The sequence below is a fragment of the Sciurus vulgaris genome (genome assembly GCF_902686455.1).
Source record: "Sciurus vulgaris genome assembly, chromosome: 12".
Taxonomy (NCBI): domain Eukaryota; kingdom Metazoa; phylum Chordata; class Mammalia; order Rodentia; family Sciuridae; genus Sciurus; species Sciurus vulgaris.
In genome coordinates this window covers 81,966,842-81,972,864 of record NC_136473.1, presented here as the reverse complement: position 1 = coordinate 81,972,864, position 6,023 = coordinate 81,966,842, and positions in this window count along the sequence as shown.

The following is a 6,023-nucleotide window of genomic DNA, read 5'->3' as shown; positions in this document are numbered from 1 at the left end:
ATAGTGAGTAATACAGTGACGGTATTCCCAACTACACTAAGGCAGCATGGCTGTCTGAGGCAATCCAGAACATACCCAAGTGTGGTCACCCTGCTCATGACAGCGCGAGTGCACAACTTAGGACCTAGTGCAGCATTGGAGTTAAAGGAAGCCAAGCAGGTTCTGCCCTTTCTGATATTTTTCCAGAACCTCACACCTATCTGTCTCCCTGTATGCTGCCAACCATGTGAGCTTGCTCTTAGCCCATCTACAATTAAGAACACTTTTGGGATCTAGTTGAGACAAAGATGATGCTGGGGGTTATCTACCAGGCAAGCAGGCATGAGCCTGATGTTGAAATCACAGGCCAGTAAACATGTCAATATTTGGGACATCGTGATACCTAAGTTTCCTTAGGGCAGGGAAAGTCACGCTGGCTGATCTCAGTTATATAACTGCCCAGAGTGGCTCCATCCAGCCAGCAGCACCGAAATATGTAGAGACAATGCAGTCAGAGAGCCTCTCTCTAGGGAGCTCTTAGGTGGACTGTCACAAGGGTTTGGTTGCTCCTCAGGACTCTCAAAAACATCTAAACTTCACAGCATCTACCACTTCTCTTTGTGCACTCTACTGTCTAATCCATCCAGGTTGGTACTTTAATAGCTCCTGAGAATAAACTCAGGCATGTTACAGGTAGGCAGGCCATTCCCCTCCCTGGAATCTTCTACTCTTTTTCCTCCCCCATTAGCATTCTGATGTCACATCTTCTCTCTCCCTTCCTGCTGCACAGTCTTTCTTTTTCCCACTGAGGACATGGGCTGGTTTATCTCTGCCCCTCATCCTAGAGAGCTCAGAGGTCCAGACTGGGCCAGAGATTTTTAGCATGTCCACCCATCTATCCATTCATCTGTCCATCTACCTGTTCATTTACCTATCTGTCTATCCATATAGCCATACATCCATTGTCTATCCATCCATCCATCCGTCCATCCATCCATCCTTCCTTCCTCCCTTCCTTCCTTCCATTTGTTCAGCAGATATTAATTGAAGGCCTGTTCTATGCTGGTTAAGGATCATTGCTGCTGGGAATAGAGGGAAGAAGTCAACTTAGATCTGAACCTCAAGGACTTTACAACCTAATGAATAAACCACCATATGGCTTCAAAATCTTTCAGGGGCACTAGGGAAGGGACACAGAGGACAGTGGGTAAACGAAGGATGAATGCTTAGTTCTTTTTCTCTGGAAGAAGGCACAGACAGGGTCAGGAGAGATGATTCAGAATTGGCTAGGAGGCAAGGAGAAAGGGCAAGATCTTACAACAGAATTGGTCAACCAAGGAACCGAAGTTCATCAGCATATCTGACAGCTAGGATGCAAAGACAGTTTCAGCCAGGTGCAGTGGTGCATGCCTGTAACCCCAGCAACTTGGAAGGCTGAGGCAGGAGGATTGCAAGTTCAAAGCCAGCCTCAGCAATTTAGCAGGGCCCTAAGCAACTTAGTAAGACCCTGGTCAAAATAAGACATACAAAGGACTGGGGATGTGGCTGGGTGGTTAAGTGCCCCTGGGTTCAATTCCTGGTACCAAAAAAAAAAAAAAAAAAAAAAAAAGACAGTTTCATAAGAAACGGGGCTAGCATTTACCAGGGACCAGAAGCATGGTACAATGGCTGCAAACCATTGGAAGGGGATGGACCTTCCTGAAGGCAGTGAGAATGTTAATGGATTTTAAGCAGGGAAATGACATGGTCAATTTTAAGTGTATTTTAGGTGATGACTGTGACTTCCTATGAGGTTAGATGAGAAGGGAGGTGGGAGGAGAGTTGGTGGGGGGCATCAGGAGATTATTGCAGCAGTCCAAAAAAGAGCTGATAGCTGGGTAGCTCTGGGGATGGAAAGTAGGTAATGATCTGGAGGGCTACTGAGGAGGCAGATTCAAGGACCAGTTGACTCTGGGGATGGGACACAGTGCAGCAGAAAGGGAGGGAGGGATGGCTCCTGGCTGCTGGGCTATCACTAAGATAGGAACCTCAGGGCAAGCTGCAGGTTGAGGGGCAGGGAGGGTGCTCAGTTCCATTTCATTGGATTTGAGATGCCCGTGGGACATCCAAATGGAGCTGTCCAGTAGGCAGTTGTACACAGAGAGCAAAAGAGGGAGCAGAATGGAGATAGAGGTGTGGAGTCTTCAGTGTAAAGAGAACCTGGGAACAGAAGCAGGCTCAGAACCCCAAGGGAGCCAGGCGAGGTGGCACACGCCTGTAATCCCAAGCAGCTCAGGGGGCCGAGACTGGAGGATGGTAGTTCAAAGCCAGTCTCAGCAACTTAGTGAGATCCTAACCAACTCAGTGAGACCTGGTCTCTAAATAAATACCCAAAAGGGCTGGGGATGTGACTTAGTGGTCGAGTCCCCCTGAGTTCAATTCCTAGTACCAAAACCAAACCAAAACCAAACCAAAGCACCCAAGGGACACTGATATTTGAGGGTGACACAGAAAGAGCTTCAGGGAGGATGGACCCATGCCATGCATAGCCTGAGCCTCATTTTGTGCTGTGCCAGAGGATTCCTAGGGGTGTGGAGATGCTGGGAAGAAAATGAATGGAGGAAACCAGGAAGTGAGTGTTGGCAGGTTAAGGCGTCTAGTGATCCTTACTACAGGGGTATTCGTCCCCTTATCACTAAGCCATTTAGTATTCCCTCCCCTTCCCCATATCCCTGAAAATGTGTGAGTTGTGTCCCCAGTTGCTTCTCAGAAGTCTCGAGGATTCTGTAAAGCTAAAGAAATGAATTTGCGGGGCTGGGGCTGTGGCTCAGTGATAGAACACTCGCCTAGCGTGTGTGAGGCACCGGGTTCAATCCTCAGCACCACATAAAATAAGTGGAATAAAGATATTCTGTCTATCTACAACTATAAAAGCACTGTTAAAAAAATGAATTTGTGGAACACAATGGCTTCAGGAATAAAGATCTCACTGCGCACATTAGAATATTTTTCCTTAGACACTCATTGCCTTCCGTTACCCAGGGCATATTCAGAGCCATTTCATAGCTGACAGGGATGCCCCCCAAAAGTAAGAGCTCTGAGGTCACCAGGAGCCATTGTGCTTTCAAAGATCCAGTCCTAAACTTGCAGTTTGCATCTCAGCTCCATCATCACTCATTAAAAGTACTATTAAGAATAATAAACTGTGCACAGTGATGCACACTTGTAATCTCAACCACTAGGGAGGCTGAGGCAGGAGGATTGCAAGGTTGAGGCCCGCTTCAGCAACTTAGTGAGGACCTAAGCAATTTTGTGAGATCCTGTCTCAAAATAAAAAATAAAAAGGGCTGGGGAATGTGACTCAGTGGTAAAGGATTCCTGGGTTTAATCCCCAGTACCAAAAAAGAGAGAGAAAGAAAAATTTTAAATTACTTCTTGTTAAGAGAAGTAGAGGTTCTTAGAAAATGTGTCAAGCTTATGGGGTTGCATCCCTGGCCATGTGGATGGTCTTTAAGGTGACAAGTTAAAAGGGAGTTGTAGGACGGGGCCAGCATTCTTGACCGGCACTCTCTCAGTCTCTGCACTCAGCATTCCTAAAATCTCTCAGGGTTTACTGGAGAAATGAGCTCAGTAGCTATCTTAGTCCATTTCCTGTTGCTCTGAAAACCTACCTGAGGTTAGATTCTTTATAAGGAAAAGAGCTCTGTTTTGCTCACAGTTCTGAGCATTCAAGAACATGGTACCAACACTGGTGTCTGGTGAGGACCTCTTGGCAAGCTGGTGAGAGAGATCATTAGTGAGAGAGGAGGCGGGACATGGTGGGAAAGGGCCAGCCTTGTGCTTTCTTAACAGCCTACCCCACTCCTGTGAGGCAGCATTGAGCCCTTTCAGAGGACATTAGAATTCAACTACCTCCCACGAGGCTCCACCTTTTAAGGGTCCCCCACCTTTCAACACCATAACATAGGCTTACAGCACATGAAACTTTGAGGGGCAAATCCTATATAAACCGTGGCAGTAGTCAAAAGAAAAAAACCAGAAAAGGCAGCGTGTAACTGCCATAGAGATAAAATACCTGAAGACAAGGAAAGGGGAGGTCCATGTGGAAAAGAACACAATGGATAGACTCAGGGGGCTCCTGACAGAGGAAAGCCGATTTTCAGGTAGAAGTTTACACCCTGAAGCACAAAGAATGTGCCTGGGGAGCTTGAAAGGTGATTCAGAAACACACAGGGTCACTCAGGGCTGGGTCCCCAAAGATATTGTGCAACAGTCTAAATAGCTCTTTAAATGACCACTTCCTCTTCCCCTTCCCTCGGCCCTGCGACCTGACAGCTATGTGGGGCCACGGCTCCTGCTCCCTCAGCAGCCTGTGTCCAAAATAGGCAAGGCGGTCAGCGTGGGAGGGAAAAACAGGAGGAGCGGGAAGGAGGGGACGGTTCTTCCTCGGAGGCCAGGGCGGGAGTCAGGGACAGGGAGTCCCAGGGCTGGTCAGCATGGTGGCTCTTTTCTGAGCCTGACCAACTCTAAGGAGGATGTGGCCACAGGGGGCGGGGTTGGCTGAAGGCTCGGGAGAACTTTCCTGACAGCCCCTGTCCCAGTCGCTCCACCTTTCCCTTGCTACTGATCAATTTGCTCCCCTCCTCCTTTAAAACCTCCCTTCTCCCCGCTCCCGGGTTTAGGACACCCAACCACTGCTGCTCAAGCTTCTCCATGATCATCTGGCTCATCTACCTAAAGCAGCAAGTGGACTGAAAATAACCTGACTTCAGGCAACACCCTTGTGGATCAGGGTCCCTTGTAAGACACTCTGAAATAGAAGAAAGGATTGGATGACTTTGGAGAACTACTTCACTCAAAGGATAAGTGCAAGAAATATGGAGTTTGCTAGGCTGGCAGGTATCTGGGGGCGGTAATCACAGATGACTCTTCTTTGCGACTCACAGGTTGCTTTAGGTGGTATAGACAGGTGCTTGGTTGATGCTTTAGGATTGTGTGCGAGAATAAATCCACAATTCAAAAGATAAGACCTGCAAGCAAGGTTGCCACCTACTGGTGAATTTATGAAAGACACCATTCAGCTGCCTAAGCGTAGGCGAGCAGTTTTTGACCAGGATTACTTGCTCCTCTCCACGTTAGGTCACAGAATCCCCACAGGGAAGGAAACTCATGTCTCCTTGCCCTTGGGTCTCTGGGCCCAGACATTTGCAGCTGGAGCTCACTATACAGCTGGGGTGGGGGAAAACTCTCCCTTCTCCAGCCACACTGGATTCCTCGCTCTCCTGGCCTTTAAACCAGCTTTGTGCATCCTACTCTATAAGGCCAGCAGTTGACATGGAGCATCCTGAACATTGGAGTCTTGGTTCCACCACAGGCCTTGCACCCTCAACCTCTGCCGTTCTGATGACTATCTCCCAAAGTACCAAGTGAATTACAACTCCAACAGAAAACGTGGAAGGTAGCCTTGAATCCCTCTTTAAAAGCCCCCTGTTCCTGCTGATGGGCAGAATAACAGCCTGTGAGACAGAAGTCCCCTGTGTTTCTCCTTAGCTGATAAAGCAATGAATCTTCTTTTCCCTTTTGCTCAATAATAATAATAATAATAACAACAATAATGCTGTTAGGGATTTGTGTATGTTTTCTGTGAGGATGTGTATTTTTATCACTTTTGGGAGCATATGGAGGAGTGGAATGGCTGGGAAATGGTAACTCTGTTTAGACCTTGAGGAATGGCCAGGCTATGTTCCACAGTAGTTACCCCACTTTACATTCACACCAGCAAAGTGTGAAAAAGGTTCTTGTTTTTCCATGTCCTTGCTAACACTTGTTATTATCCATCTTCTGATTACAGCCATCCTAATGGATATGGGGGTATCTCACTTAGGTTTCCACATGCATTTCCCTGATGACTGATGATATTGAGTGTTCTTTCCTGTGTTTCATCATTTGTATGTCTTCTTTGTAGAAATGTCTATTCAAATCCCTTGCTTATTTTTTTGGTGATGCTGAGGATTGAACCCAGGGTCTTGTACATACAAGGCAAGCACTCTACCAACTGAGCTATA